Source organism: Marmota monax, unplaced genomic scaffold (genome assembly GCF_021218885.2).
Source record: "Marmota monax isolate L192 unplaced genomic scaffold, Marmota_monax_Labrador192_F-V1.1 WCK01_AAM20220418_F8-fsc00136, whole genome shotgun sequence".
Lineage (NCBI taxonomy): Eukaryota > Metazoa > Chordata > Mammalia > Rodentia > Sciuridae > Marmota > Marmota monax.
In genome coordinates, this window is record NW_026693905.1 from 2,399,646 (window position 1) to 2,416,926 (window position 17,281).

Below are 17,281 nucleotides of genomic sequence, written 5' to 3' on the forward strand. Positions count from 1 at the left end.
ATTATATCAATCCATGTAATTCCATTAAAACTTTTCATTATTCTTTGTGACAACCTGTGTTTATTATAGACTGAGCAGTTAAATTCTTACTACCTTTTAAGATTTTTACAAATAAAATCTCTCAGTCCTTTATTTATACATTAGATCAAAAATTGAATTGCAGGTATGTTCAAAATACCACCAAAAAGCTGTAGGCTTTGTAGCAGTGATCAAGTTAAATTAATATAAAATAATTTTTTTTTTGGGGGGGGTGGTGAGTACTAGGGATTGAACTCAGGGGCACTCAACCACTGAGCCACATACCCAAGCCTTTTTTGTATTTTTTATCAGTGAGACAACCAATGAGTTGCTGAGTGCCTTGCTTTTGCTGAGGCTGGCTCTGAACTCACTATCCTCTGGCCTCAGCACAGTGAGCTGCTGGGATTACAAGCATGTGGAAAACTGGAAAATAGTTTTTGTTTCAGCTTTTCCCTCTTTTTTATGAATAGTGATTCTATATTATTTATTCTTTTTATTATCATGTTCTGAAAATATGGTGTAGAAGAGTAACTAATAGGAAAAGAAAATTAACAGGGAGTATTAGAATATGGACTAATAAGGATTCATTGGTTTTTTTCATCTGAATGAAAAATGGAAACAGCCAAAAAACATGCCATAAAATAAAACTTGGTACTTTCTCATAGATAAGAGTCTCTAGTTCTGAGATTCCAAAGGAAGGAGATAAACTGAATTATTGCCTACTTTGCAAATTGTTTGCAGAAGAATGTTGATGTAAGTGAAGAGAATTGGCATTCTTGCCTTCAAATGTTACCCAAAGTAAACAAAAAAGAAATCTTTTGTGAAGGCCCAAGGGAGCTACCAGCTACTATGTTGTCATTTCTATAAAATTTTTTGGCCTGAATTTCAAAATAATCAACTCCTCACTTCATATGATTAAAGTATAAATTGCATTGGTTCTCCTTCATATTTTAGTGTGAAAATTATTAAATAGAGTGTTTTGAAAGAAGTACTTGCCATCTAGATTTTACCATGGACATTCTATCATACTTACATTTTCATTTATCTACTATCACCATATCCCTCTAACCACTATTTTAATTTAATTCATAATTATTTTCATAATGAATTTCAGAACTCAGTAAACTTCCCCCTAAATGCTTCAGCATATTTAATAGTAGAGTTCAGTATTTGTCTGTAGTCTTTTATGAAATAATATAACATGGAAAAAAAGGCTAATGAATTTATAGGTCACTATCAGTTACTATAGGAATTAGGTTCCATTCATAGGCTATTTTTATCATGTTAAGGTTTAGTGTTGGTTTCACTCATTTAGTTTGCATTACTGAATTATTGATAATCATGTAACCCAAAGGACTAGTATGCTAGGGTCAGGTAGTTAATAAGAAGTGCTTTCCTTATCTTTTCATTCAAAATTTCCTTTAAGTATATATTTCTTTCATATCTAAAAAGCAGTTGGTGAAAAAGATTAATAATGTGATCCTCCAAGAATTGAAGGTTTTTAGCTACATGAAGTCTTACATTCAGAGATGCGTAAGTTAAGACACAAACTCTTAATACAAAATAGTTCAGAGTTTAGTGGAACACTTTCCTACTTTTATCATTACTCTGTATGTAAAGCTGTGAAAGAAAATAAGGCATTATGAATCTGGAGGAATTATTCTGATGATTTCATTTTACCAAGTGGCTACTCCTGTCTGGAGGCAAAGATAATTGGAATCTTAGGCAGATGGGTGTGGTATAACTTTTAATAAAGTTCATTATGTTAGTAGAAATACTCTTTATAGAGAAGTATTAATAAAGGAAATTACAGGGCTGGGGATGTGACTCAAGCGGTAGAGCACTCGCGTGGCATGCGTGCCGCCTGGGTTCGATCCTCAGTACCACATACAAACAAAGATGTTGTGTCCACCGAAAAACTAAAAACAAAATAAATATTAAAATTCTCTCTCTCTCTCTTTAAAAAAAATTAAAAAATAAAGGAAATTACATAAAATGGTTTCTTTTTACTCAATGAATCTTAAATATGAAGATAGATGAGTGAGGAGACTACAAATATTTTATGTGATCTTAGTTGTATAGCAGATGGAGATTAAAGACTCTTTGAGTTATTGTTATTTTGCTTCCTGTCATAAGCATTCTTTCATCTTTAAATGATAAAACTGGGATTATATTCTTCTGGATATGAAAAATCTTGAACATTTATGGTATATCGAGCACATCACTGCTACTTTTTGGTAATGCATATTTTCCTCTTTCTAATTTTATTTTACTCTTGATTTTGTAGCATTTGCAGTGCCTTTTTGGAATTTCTTAGTTTGTACTTTCAAATGTAGATATTATAGTGCTGCTTTTAAAATCAAGTGTTCCCCCCTTCTCTATCTACTCCTAGTGGTGGATAAGATTGTGGTGATGTCTCCTAAAGGTCAAAGTATCAATTAAGAAGAGGCCATCAGGTGTCAGAAGGCCTTAGGCCTCAGAGAAAAATGGTCAGTAACTTGATTAAGAGACTCTGTGAAGAGTGTCTCCAATTCTCTCAACAAAGAAAAGCCCTTAGGCCCAGACTTATGCATTTCCGGTGAAATTTAGCATTGGATGCACATCCTCTTTTCGGAAGAGGAAAATATAGAATGGTAGAGTGCAATCACATTATAATTACAATGTAATAAAACTGTGGGTGTAATTACAAAAAGAACGTAGAAAATGGCTATTTAACTTTTCAATTTCTCATTCATGTTCACATACAATCATAAGACTTTTATGTATGGTAAGTGCATATTTTTAAAAAGGCTTTATTTGGTTAGGGTAGGATTCATGGATAAAACTCCACTCTCTTTAATAGGAAGCAAAAGAAATGAGAAGGGTCAGGGGATTATATTATGAGCCACTAGATTATAAGTCAATTTTTAATAGTTTTTAGTTTTCATTTTTCTCCCATCTTCCTATGCTGCTACCTATCTGAGTTTACAACTATCCTACAACCTCCTAAAAGCACAGGGATGAGCCTGAAGCTCCCAACCCAGGGTTCTTTATGATTTACAACACACTAACTAGTCCTTCTCTCATGTGAAATAGTTGAGCCCAATACTTATTAAACATAGTCCCTCTGCTCATGAAAAAGTGATGCTAAAATCAAGATAGAAATTTTAGGTAGAAAAAAGGATGATGAATGAAATATAGAAGAAATAGAGTTGAAGATATCACATCGGGTTTACCATGGATGAGAAGCCTGTTCTTGAAGAGAGTTTGAATTAAGGCTTTGGACATGGAATAACCCTAAAAATAATCTCTTTCCTGTTTCATTGTTTTATAAATTTTCCATTTTCTGGTTTGATAGAATAATTAAGGAAAGAATATTAGGCATCCATCATATTTTTAATGGTAAATTTGGCTCTGGGTAAGACTCTTGAATATGGATGTACATAGGATTTCAGAGTTGTTTCAGCAATTACTGGATTGGAAAATAGTGCTAGTAAAATGATTTTAATTTCATCTCCTTGTTTAAACTGGTTGCTTTGCCTTCTTCAAGCAGTATGATCTTTTCTTTAATTGTGTAGCCTTTCATTAATGCACCAGTGAGGATGATAGAAAACAATTCATTTATGTAATTGCAACTAGCCTGTCATGCACAACTCAGGAAAGCAGCAAATTCCACAGCATGGGGTCCACATTATGCAACTTGGGCTGGCATTTAGATGAGTTCCTTTTCATTGAAAATATATTAACTCTAATCCTTTTAAGTATATAAGTAATGCATGTGTAAATCTACATTGTACAAGTGTAAAAGCTGTTTTCTAACCTCAGTAATTTTAGTTAAGAAGTAAACCTGCAGTAGCAATTAATTTACCATCTGAGATATTGTGGAAAGAATAGTCATCAAGAATAAGGAAATATCTGAAAAAATAATGATATTACAAAATTAATACATAGGATTCTGGTGTCTATAACTTATCTATTTTTGCATAAAAATCCATATCAAAATTTAGCATCTTAAAACAGCAAACATAATATTGTAGATTTTGAAGATCAAGGGCTGAGAGTGGCTCTGTAAAGTCATTTCTGAATTATTTATGGTTCTGCGAAGGTGCAAGGTTGCAGTGAAGATGTTGCTAGTGCTGCTGTCCACTCACTGCTTAACCAGGGTAGAAAATGCAATTCCCAGGTCACTTGCATTGTTGGCATACTTCATTTTCTTGTTGGCTATTGACTGGAGACCTACTTTTTTCACTATTTGGACATCTTTTGTTTTTATGACCTGGCACCTTGTTTTACATAGAAGAGTGTTGCCAAAAGGGAGCCCAATGCCACAGCACTGTTTTGGTTAAAAGTGAGTCATTAAATCCAGCCTGTGCTCAAAGGAAAATTCAACCACACCTCTTACATGGAGAAGAACCTAGCAACTGATGAATATATATCTTAAATAACCACATGGATGAGGGATTTTAAAGACAGACATGTATTTCTTATCCTCATTTCACAGATGAGAAATTCAAGGCCTAGTGAAGTTAGGTGACTTGTCCAAGTACATGCAATCATTTGAGACAGAGCCAATATACACATCTGCTCTTTGAAAAGTGTATGCCTTGTATGTTCATGTTTGCAAACAGACCTTATTTATCCAACTATAATCAGATAATAAGTATTTATTGTTATAAAGGATTTATATTTGCACTTTTAAGTGAAAAAAAAATGGTTCTAAATTTTCTAGGTGGTAGATGTTCCAAGATGCATTATTTTTAAATGCTTCCTTAAAAACAGTGTATTGACTATAATTCAGCCATTTACTCATCTTGCAGTCAATATTAGGAGTATTATGTATATTCTCATCAGCACACACAGTGACATTGTCCTGGCTTATTGTTTTTTCTTACATTAATGGTCCTGTTTTACTCTTCATAATATATTGTATTTTTTGTATACATTTCATTTTCAGCTTTTTGAAGTCACTTCTTAATCTTGTGGTAAGCAAACTCCCCTCCACCCACCTCACTTTATATTAAGGAATATTTATTGAGCTTGAACTGAGGCATGGAGCTGCACTAGTAAATAATATACAAAGGTCAATTAGACATTATCTCCCTCTTTAGAGAACCTGTTGTCTATCTTATTAGGGAGAAGGGTGGCCCAGAGAGATATGATTACTTGATATTGTCAATGATAATACAGTACAAGGTATAATGAGGTTCCAGAATTTAATCTTTCTGAGGGAGTTGGGGTAGGCTCTCAGATCAGGGAATATTAGATATGGAGCTTGTAGGATGAACAATTGGGGACATGTTGGATACAGGGGAATCCTTGGCAAAGGAGATAACATGGGATCTCACAGAAATCTTATAAAGATATGGCTGGTTTCAAGTATTTACAATAGTTAAATGGATTGGTTCTTGGTAGATCAATAGATGAGGGATGAAAAACATTTTGGTTTCAAAAGTTTGTATCTAGTGATCTAGGTTGGCATTAAATGATTCATAATTTATATACTAAAATGAGTCACTATGCAATCTTTGGAATTAGATTACTTGCTGATTATTCTCGTCTCTGCTCTTCACTAACTATGCAACTCTGGACAAGTAACTTATTCTTGGTTTTCTTGTCTTTAAAATGGATGTAATATTATTGCCCACCCCATTGTGTTGAAAGGATTCAATGAGATAGGTGCAAATCTCTTAGCATAGTGTCTGTATTTAGTAGGTATTCAGCAAACATTAGTTCTCATCATAATTATTAGTTTCTTCCAAAGATTATAATATCTGTTTTGTAGTTTGGAGGAGCCTATATAAGTTGTATAAGCAACAGGGTGACACAATCATATTTGTGTAGTTATCTTCACTGATATCAGATCAAGTGTTCAGAACCAGTTTCTTTATCCTTCTTCTCTCCTTTATTCTAGTCTGAGGGCCTCAAGGACAAGGGCTTAGGTAGAGCTCTGACTTAAGTGGAAAATGGTTCATCATTCATTGAGCAAATACTTCCTAAAACTTTTACTGTGCTCCAGGCACTAAAAAAAGCACCCCCACCATGGGTTTTACTGCCATTGATTAGACTTCCTTATCAATGGAATTCTGCCCAGAAGAAGTAAAGAGGTCATCTTCACTTAAGGCAACATTAGTCAATTTTGATGCCTTTGACATCAGCCCCTGTGAAGGCTGAGAAGACAGACTGAGGGCCTGAGGTTACTTAAATGTGAAACATCTCCCTTGGTAAATTTTATGGTTTTGTATCTCATTCTTAATTTATTAAAGCATAAGTTGAGATTGCAACTACCAATAGGTGTCAAATACAGTTGTGTTGACACTAATACTGCTTATTAATTTAGCTAATCCAACAAAAAATGCAAGTTCACAATTTTCACAATTAGATAAGTCTGATGTAATGAATAGAGGGAAAGGGCCAATGCCATGTACTAGGCAAGCACTTATTACTTTCCACAGGAGATGATAGGTGAAATTAGTCCTATCAGCAGGCATCCTAATCAGAGGAAAGGCATGTCTCCAAGCCCAGAAATGCCTGGGAAGAAGTTAGTGTTTGTGAAGTCTACAGCATGGGGGGAGGGGTGCTAGACATATAAGACTGGGGCTGATCTTCAAGGGCTGCTATGCTATTTTTAGAAGTATGGCATGTAGTCTAAGAGCAGTGGGATTCCATAGATATGTTTTTGCAGGGGCCTGACATCAAAACTTGCATTTTCAAAATGCTATCCTATACCATATGGAGAAAAGATTGGAGACAAGCAGGTTTGGAGTCAAGGATCCCAGTTAGGACTCATTTCTGTAACACTAGCTAAAATAATGATGGTCTGAACTAACCCAGTAGCAACGGACCTAAAAAAAGTGAATTACTTTCAAGGAAATTAAGGAGATAAAAACAATAGGATTTAGGAGGGAGCAGAGGTCTGTAGGTCTCTGTCTTGAACAACTGATTGGATTAAGTCAAGCAATTAGATGACAAACAGGTTTAGAGTTGAAAATATCCAATCAGTGCAAAAGTGATGAAATACAAAAATTTATATTTGCTCACTTTTATCAAAGAAGACAATGAAAAATGGATAAACCTTGTTTTCACAATTAGATAAGCTGCACAATCAACATTGATTTTTCTTTGGTTTTATATTGCAAATAATATTCTGTAGTTTGAAATATTTGAATACTGAATACAATTATAGGCTTCGTTGCGTATGTGTGCTTCCCCCCTCAGGCTGACAGATTTTGATGTCTGTGCTGACTGAGACAATTTGGAGGGATGGACTGAATTATTTTCCAATCTACCACTTCTATTTATACAGAAATTACACTTGACTGTAGTGACACTAATCATGGCAGAACTGATCAAACTCAGGTCCCCTGCTGATGAACTCAGCCAATAAGCCATTCGTGACTGACAGGTGTTTCTGGTCCTGTTTCCCCCACCTCACTTTTAAACACATTGGCATTTTATAAACCACCTTCCTTTATGCTTCCACATCTATATCTGTTCAAAGGAAATGCCAGGAAGGGTTTGTGTGATGCAGACGCACAGCTTGCATCTAGCTCTCTCCATGTTTTCATTCTCCCTCTGCAAAAATGCAGGGGCTTCTGAACTTCGTATGTGTCATGAATCCTTATTGCTAGTCTCACGAAGCCTGTGGACTCCATTGGAAAATTATCTTTAAATATATTAAACACAGATGATTACAAAAGAAACAAATTATATTGAAATACAGTTGTCAAAATATTTAAATATTTTATATGCTCATTTTATAATTCATTAAATTAAAAACTCTAACAGGGAGTGTAATAACTAACATCTGTCAAACTAGTGATCAATGTTAATAATATTTTGAGATACCTATAACAAATATAATAGGATATTTTCTATAATTTTTACTGCTGATAAACTCAGATGTTCTAAAACTATTGTGATTTTCTTTTTACTATATTCATAACTGAAGGGATAGCTAAATTTTAGACTTCATTGAAGGTGCATTTTTTCCATCTAAAGTTCATGGACCTTTGAATTTGATGGCTCCCAGTTTAAGAACCTCCACTGTAGGACAATGCTTTTTAAGTTTTAGGGTACATGAGAATTATCTTGAGAACTTGTTACAATGCAGATTTATGGACACTCTCCTAAGAGATGGTAAGGTGGAAGGTGTGGCGTAGGGCTCAGGAGTATATATTTTAAGCATAAACCCAAAATGATTCTCACAAATTATGTTTTGATAAATAACATTTTTTGATAAATAAAATTTCAGGATATAGAAAATGATTTACAAAGATATTTGGGGTGGGATTTGGCCTTTGGTGGGTCATTACCCTTAGGTCAACATTTTGACTTTTTATCTTCACCAATAATAATAATCATTATTATTATTCATGTTATTATAAAAATTATATGTAGAAATTATAGTAGGCTGTTTACATGTGTATAGAATATATTATAGGATATATTTTATGATATTCTATTATAGAAACAATAATGGATTATTATTATTTGTTGCATCAACATTCTTATCTGAAGTATACCATTTTTTGAAGACAAGCTTTAAGATATTTGACAAAATATCAGTAAAGCTTAGAAAGGGGTAATAATCATAAATGCAATGCAGTGTAGTCCTGTGACATTGAAATCATTTCAGTAATTTTACAGTACATTTGAATTGCGGCACCATTCATCCGCTGAGTTTCCATTAACTTTGCTTAAAATCTCTCTGTCCACAAAGAAGCACAAGTGTCAAGTTTCTCCTTCATGCTCAGAGACCTGGCTTGAATCATAATGCTGCAGAAGATAATTGTTATTAATTAAAGCATTCCTATCAGGCTGGGTTTTGTTTTAATGCATATTGAACATGTTCATAACCTCCCCTGTCTCCATTATTGGAAAGGAAAAATAAGAGAGTAGCGTTCTTTGACTCTCTCCACCTCTCCTGGGGTTTCCCTGGTGTCATTGAATAGCCTTTTTGATTGGCTGATACCTTTAAAAAAAGAAGAGGGGGCACAATATTATAACACATTGCAGAGCAGGCTCATTATTGTCAAATTAGATTCACTGACCTTCACTGCCATTTACCAGGAAGAGACAGGCAGCATATCAAGGACGGTTTGCAGTGAGTAAATCCATAGTTAGTGCCACTCAACAGTAACTAGCTCAGACATACCTTTGTGCTGTTTTAACACATTGGATTTTAACTCTTAGCATATTAAATACTATGATACTTTGATTTAAGTGGGCAATGTATATTGAAATCTATGCACGTTTTATTTTTGACATAAATTTTATTTCAAAGGACACACACAAAACACAAAACACTCTCAGCACTTGTGAATAAAATCCACAATTTCCCAAATTTTAGAAGAAGTCAATGGTTTCCTTATACATTGAAACTGGGCTGGCATGGGTCACAGTTTGTAGTAAGTTAAAAAAACAAAATGAAACAAACAAACATATATATTATATTTCATGAACCACCACATACATTTTTAGTCATTATTCCCCTAAATAATAATATATTAAAAATATATTTCCTTTTAAACCATTGAGACATGTGAATCACTTTCCTCCCTCTCAATTTCCAAGTCATTTTCGTTTTAACTCAGTGTTAGGACAGGAGAGTACCCTTGGTAGAATTGCGGTTGCTGTTGGAATTCACTCATTCATTCACTCATTATCTCAGTTTATTTTGTATTGTTATTACAGTATATTATTGACTGGGTAATAAATAAGGAAAATACATTTGTTTTCTAGGAGGAGGCCAGAAGGTTTAAGACTGAGGGACCTACATGTGGTAAGAGCTTTCTTGCTGCATCATCCCATAGTGGAAGGTGGAAGGGCAAGAGGAGGGTGTGTGCATACGTGTGAATGTAAGAGAGGGAAGTAGGAGAGGAGGAGGCTCAACTCAATTCTTTCATTAGGAACTCACTGCTGGGGTGTGGAGCTCACTGAATATTAATGGAATCAATACATTTATGAGGTCAGATCTGCCCAAACCTAATAACCACTTCAAGGTCCCACTTTGCAAAACTGCTTCATTAAGGATTAAGTTTTCAACCTATCATCTTTGGAGGACACATTTAAACCATAGCACCTATTGATACTTTTTAGGGCCTACTAAATGCCAGTCTCTATTCTAGATATATGTCATATAAAGACACGTTTCTAAATATTGCATGTTAGAGAGGACATATAGTAGGTATTATGCTAGGTGTTTCTAGTAACTGATCATTGATAAATTTTGAATAATAAAGTGACAATGTTGTAAAGTGAAACATTCTCTTTATCTGCTTAACCTCTTGATATGAGGTTAATTGTTACAGGTTTTTTATCTGCCTTATTTTACTGGGATGAAACAGCTTGTTCCATGCTAGCTTTCCTGCACTCTATAATTTATTTATTACGCTGACCTGGAGGGGAGATAATCTCTGACACTCTCTACCCTGCAGCATAGAATATTTCTCCTTCTTCCAGTCATTTTTTTTTGTTTTTATGACAATTCTGCAAGCTTCAGTTTATGACAGTGTTTAAACTAATAAATTCTACATGTGGGAAGTAAAGAAGATTAGAAAATATGAACCTCCACGTACACTTTTTAGTTATTGTTCCCTTAAAGAATAACATATGAAAATAAGCCACAAACCAAAATTTCCAGACTTGGGGATTTCTTTGACCAACCTTTTCTGTGCCTATATTATGTGATTAATGTAGCATTCATATTTTATTTTCTGCAGTTAGAAACAAAAATGATAAATATATGGCCTCACGAAAAGCTAATTTAAGCCTTTTGTTTTGTTTTGTTTTTTTAAATCTCCCAGCACCATCAGGGAATACACACCTGGGGACCACTGGGATCTCAATTGGCTGTATTTATCTAGATAATTTAGAGACTGTTAAAAACACAGGTCCCTGAGCTTCTCCAGGAATCACTATCTTTTCAACATAGATTCTCACTGATATTTGGAGGCATCAGTTTGGGGAACCACTGCAGAGTTCACACATATTTCTCAGTTCCCTTCATACTTATATAGTTTGTTAAGGATCAGGGCTTCAGACCTCACTGTTTTTCATGTTTTGAGGATTTATTAACTACTTATTGAATAAATGCATGTAAATATATAAATGGCACAAAACCTGCCTCTAGCCAAGCATGGTAGCACATAGCTATAATCCCACCAGTTCAAGAGGCTGAGTCAGGAGGATCACAAGTCCAAGGCCAGCCTCAGCAACTTAGCGACGCTTTAAGCAAGAGAAACTTAGCAAGACCCTGTCTCAAAATAAAAAAAAAATAAAATAAAAAGGGGTTGGGGATATGGCTAAGTGATTAAGAGTCTCTAAGTTCAACTTCCCCATGTCCCAAACAAAGAAACAAAAAACAAATGCAATAACAATAACAACAAAAAATTAAAACCTGCCTCCAACATTTACAAATAATGTGATCTAAACATGTTACTTCAGCTTGGTTTTCTCATTTGAAAAGTGAGAAATAATAGTTAGTACTTTTCTACTTTTCATTGTAATGATAGAATGGAATTTTTCCTGTGAAGTGTTAAGCAGAGAGCTGAGCAGATATAAGAGCTCAATGAATGTTAATCGGTTGTTACTTCTTCCGAGTCATTTTCACTTTTACTTTCTTTATAAGTAAAATGCATAGATTTTATATCTGTTTTCCTACCTTGTAGGAGAAGTTTCATACATAGTAATGGGAGAAATCATGCTTTATGAACTAGAATGTACCAAAAACATATATTGTGAGATGGAGGTTGGATTTCTGTAAGATGGTTATATCATATCCATGTGCATAAATTATAATTGTTTTATTTAAAAGATATAAAAGTATAATATGCTATGTTGGTTTTAATACATTGTATTTTTCTTTCCATAGGATTTATTATATTGTATCTCAGTGTAATAAATATCAATAAATAAAACCTATGGGGAAGTATCCTTTTTCCCCATAGGTTCTTTACCTTTCAAAGAACATGGGCTTTATTTAAGATCAGTAAGTACTCACTGAAGAATATTGTGTTTGGTAAGCCTGTGGAAGTTGAGGCCCTTGTTATATTGATACATGTAGAACCCAGAGGAGGAAAAAAATGGGAATCTTACCAAAATTTACTTTGATGGTGCCAAGACTGATTTTTGGAAAAGAGGTAAATGAAGCTTAAGATTTGTCATTTAACATTTTACAAAGTAATACTACATACCAGGCAATCCCAAACTCAGTGCCTTAGGAAGATGGTCCTATTCTCAATCATTTGTCTGTGAATTGGTTGATCTAGTCTGGGCTTGTTTCCAAGTCATAGGTCCTCCATGCCCCTCTGTGTCTCTCATCTTTGCTGGGACCTGTTGTCTTTTGGAGAGTAGTAGTAAAATACAGGGACAGTAGAACATGTAATGTTTCATTATGCCTATGCTGAGAATTGGGATTTTCACTTCTTGCATACATTCTGTTCGCCAGATCACAGTTTATCAGAAGGGTAAACCCAGCATCAGTTTGGTGGGCAAATATACTCTACTTTTAGAAAAAGGAAGTACAATGTTACAGTACAAAAGGAAGGGATATTGGATGGTTAGAGTAGGAAGAAAGAATTGGGAAGAAAAATGCAATCTATGAAAGCTAATAATAGCCTCATTTAGTAGGACAAGAGGAGTCAGGAATATGGGGTGGGAAGTGCAGAATATATTTAGTTGAGTTATAGTTTATTCACTATCTCTAGGAGAGCATTGTTCTGCTAAGGTGCTTAACATCAGTGTTAGAATGTGGGAATCTTCAAGTATTTTAATGTTCCCTTTTTGCCAGTGGGCTCTCAAGTGAAACGAAACAAAAATAAACTTTCTAGTTATCTACATATTTTTCATCACTGGCAACAAATGAGGGTACTGAATATAGCATATGTTTGTAAGTTATTGGGATGGAGAAAATGATTTAGGTTTTCTTGGCTTGGAGAGAATTATAATTAAAAACCTATCTAATGTTAGGTGGAATCCAATCATTGGGGACATTGCAATAGAGTTGACCTGTTGCATAGATAACTATTATCTCCTGAAGTACTCACTATTGTGGAGACTAGAGGTATCATCCATCAGCTTATGCCTGATGTATTTTCACAAAGTGGTGAGATGTGTTGAGAAATCTCATTTTGTATCTCTTTTCAAATAAAAAATGTGCCTTTTTCACATCTGGTGCTTCCTTCTACAAACTCTAACTTGACATGTAACTCTACCTTTGAATATGTATAAATGCATATATATTCAGTACTTGGACAATAGAGAATATTCATTCCACTGAGTTTAAAATATATCATTAATGGCAAAGCCATTTTTCTGTACAACTTATCACAATATGACATTTAGTGTCCTTAGTGGAACTGTAACAGTAGATGTTGTTTTTAAAAATGTTTTGACCATCAGCTGAGAATTGAGTAAATAAGAAGTTAGCTTGGTGAAGAAAGGGTAGAAATTATAGTTCCTGTGTAGTGAGAGGAGTTCATGGGAAGACACTATGGTGTGGAGAGTGCTGATTAGATGAGATGAAGTGGGAGTGGGGAATACCCAGCAGTAGGCTGGGCAGGAAGGCAAGGCTGGAAGATCCATACCTTCTAAGCCTTTCATCAGAGAAACTGAGGGAAACTATTGACAGACTTTACACCAGAGTACTACATGATCAGATTTCTATTTTTAAGAAAATCACAGCACTGTATGGGATGGTTTGAATGAATTCTGTTCAGATGGATGTTACAATAATTTAGATAAAAGATGAGAATAATGTAGACCAGGGTAGTTGGGCAGTGTCAGTTGGGAACCAGAGAAATAAAGGTATGAAAGCTGTTTGGGATTTGGAATAACAGAGACTGGATGGATTTGCTGTGGGGTGAGGGAGAACTGAGAGGAAAATAACAGTCTTCTTCCTGAAGTAGCTAAGAGCTATTCATGGTTATTTACCGAATGAGGAAACATAAGAGCAGAAGCTCATTTTGAGAAAAAGAAAAAAGTTTAATTTTGAACTTGTTGTGTTTTGAAAAGCCTTTAGACTTCCAACTAGAGATGTGCAGTAAGTAGATACGGGGCAGAAAGCTCAGGAAGTATGATATGGGCTGTAAATAGAAATACAGGCCCTATCAGTGTCTAGATACTAATGGAAATCACTGGAGTGGGTAAGGTTCTCTAGGGAGAGAATGTAGGATAAGAGATGATGTCTAAGTTCTATAGGCAAATATTTAAATGACAAAGGAAGAGACACTTGTAATGAAGGATGGAAGGGAAGTCCAGATAGAAAGAGGAAAATGAATGAGTGCCATAGACACTTCCATGTTCTGTAAAATAATTCTTTAACAGTTGCTATTTCTTTGAGCCCTAGGATGTGCTAGGTACTATATTGCTCCTGACTGCTTTATATAGGTTGTTTCATTTAACCAGCATAGTAATTCTTTAACAAATTATTATTAACTTCCTATTGTAAAGGAAATTTTCAGTCAGAGAAAAGTAATTAGCAAGTGGTCACTAAAGTAGATGTTATAGAGACGCATTTGACCACAGGACCTCTTATGTAGAGCCATACTCAGCTACATTTTACAAATACTCAAAATTCTAAGTCAATCTTAATGTTCAAACAACAATATAGTTATGTGATCTATTAAGTAAAAATCAATCAAATTTTTGTAAAACAGAATCTCAGTTCAGACATATCAGAATGAAAGGATCAAGGCGACCCAGAATGAGTGGGACTGGGGATTTGCCAAGTTATTGGCGCCAATGCTCTTTTAAAAGTTAGAGTAGCTGGGCTGGGAATGTGGCTCAAGCGGTAGCACGCTCACCTGGCATGCCTGTGGCCTGGTTTCGATCCTCAGCACCACATACAAACAAAGATGTGTCTGCCGAAAGCTAAAAAATAAATATTAAAAATTCTCTCTCTCTCTCTCTGTCTTTTTAAAAAAAAAGTTAGAGCATCAATTTTTGGATGGTGTGATGTGACTATAGATTATTCTTACTTTTACCCCTTTATAATTCCTAAATTTTCTAAAATTCACATATATTATTTTTATAATTTAAAAAATTAAATATAATTTTAATTTATCCACTTAAATGTGTTCCTGAAATAAAGGAGCTAGTGTATATGATGTGCATGAAAAAATATTGTGCACATATTAGATATTGAATACAATGACATCCCTGATTTGATACATATCACCACACTTTGCTTTAAAAATGAGTGCTTTTTAATTCAGATTTTATAAATGAAATAATTGTATTTTAAATCCAGACTTGATTGCAGTAAACTTTCACAAAGTGGATACCAAGTTATGGAACTGATATTTCTAGTGAAGAATGTTAGAGTTATGGCTAATATTACTGTCATTATATTTAAAGCAGCAGAGACAACCATTCTTCCTGAGCAAGCAACCCACTATGAAGGCCAGGCATGCATGAACAGAGTTTAGTGCCATAATCAAATAAAACTTGCATCAAAGATCATCTCACATGAATTTAATGATATGCATAATTGTTATTCTACTGCATGATAATTAGGCATGACTGTAAGCAGTTCTCGTAAATGATGGTAATTTGTATGATTTTACCATAGCCAAACCCAGCACAAGCAGAATGAATCTGGCAAAACAACAGATAATCTCAGGTTGAGCAATGAGAGGTTAATCTAAGTTCTTAGCACACTGGCCCTCCATCCACAGCATGATCCCCAAATGATCTCCTTTTATGGGAAGGAATGCCAGTGAAGGAGGACTGAGGAGAAAAGTGGAAGTGCAGAAGAAGACAAAAGTGATGTTACTAGTTGTTCTGGTTTGAATATGTTGAAATCCTAACCTTTGTACCACAGAATGTGACCTTCTTTGGAAATAGGAATGTAAATGTAATAGTGAAATGAGGTCATAGAAGAGAAGGTAGACTTCTAATCAAAGTGAGTGGTCTGCATAAGAAATAGTCATGTAAAGACAGAAATTGGGAGAGCTGTTTGGAGGTGGAGGTAGAAAGTGGAGCTATGATGCCCAGGGTGGGGAACCTGTGGGAGTCTGTTTCTCCTGGCACCAGGATTTTCATCTTCTTTGTTCTAACACCAGGTTGTGGTGCTTTATCATGGCAGCACCAGGAAATTAATATAATAGTGTTGTAAGTTTTATCTCTTGCTCAGTTTCTGGGGAAATTTGGGCATAGTATACATGCACAGGAATCTGTTGAGTGCCTTTTGTTCACTTCCTATTACTTTAGTTAATCATCAATGAACAAGATAAACACAGTCCCTACTCTGAAGGGGTTTATAGTCTGTGCCCTCCATGTTCTTACCCTCATGGTATTTTTGTTGTGTCTGAACAATTGAGAAATTATGTCAAAGAATTTGTTGCATGTCTGTTTTTCCCAGAAATTAATCAAATATTTAGGATAGGAGAATAAGTTATAAAAATATATGGTTATTGAATAAAAGAGAATGAATAAATTCAGGAGGGGGTGAATGAAAATGATATTTTATGGTTTAATGGAAGTGTGTAAGTTGGTGGGCTATGTGTGTTTGATTTTTTAAAAATTAAAACATCTTGGCATGTTTGTACATTGAGAGTAAAGACAAGTTTGAACCATTTTCAGTTATATATACTAAAGTGCTGCTGTTTCTTCCTTTCTGTAAGTTAGCAAAATATTTTAATCTCTTTGGTGATATTGTAGACTTTGTTGCCATACTATTGAATTTTAAAAGTTGTTTATTTTCCTATAAAATTTACAATACCTTTTAACATTTTATGACCCATTTCATTTTATAGATCCTTAAAACATATATATTTTTTTAATGGATATTAAAAACATATATAAAAACATATATATATATATAATTAAAAACATATATATATATATATATGTTTTTAATGGATCTCTCTCTCTATATATATTATATATAATTCTTTCAAAGATAATTCATGTACTGAGTATAATCTTTTAAAATTTTCATGTCAACATAATGTGAGCTTTGAAAGATGACATGCCAGGTAGCAATGACATGCCAGGTAGACATTTTATAAACTGGAATGTCATGGAAAGATAAATTCATAATAAACTATGTTTTCCATATATCATTCATTTTAATGTATAAAATCAAATGTAAATATTAAAATGTAATAGTTTGTAATTCTTCTCAAACTATGATATTCTCTACTACTCTACACATTTCCCAGTTTTCATTGTCAATTCTTTGCAAAATGTGTATTTTTTTCCCCTGATACTTCCATTCCCTAATATTAAGGGAAAAAATATGTCATGTGATCTGATTTTTCTTGGTCACTGTTACCTTCAA

General features: G+C 34.3%; 1 protein-coding gene across 6 annotated transcripts in view; it reads left to right on the forward strand.

Moving 5' to 3' along the window:
• Erbb4 (erb-b2 receptor tyrosine kinase 4) overlaps positions 1 to 17,281 on the forward strand; it is a 1,059,983-nt gene that overhangs the window by 356,785 nt on the left and 685,917 nt on the right. Inside the window, exon 2 of one of the 6 annotated variants that reach the window (XM_058585185.1) lies at positions 9,739 to 9,778. The exons of the other annotated variants lie outside the window; for them this stretch is intronic. The gene's annotated coding sequence lies outside the window, so the exon portion shown is untranslated. The remainder of the gene's footprint in view (positions 1 to 9,738; positions 9,779 to 17,281) is intronic. 6 annotated transcript variants of the gene reach the window in all.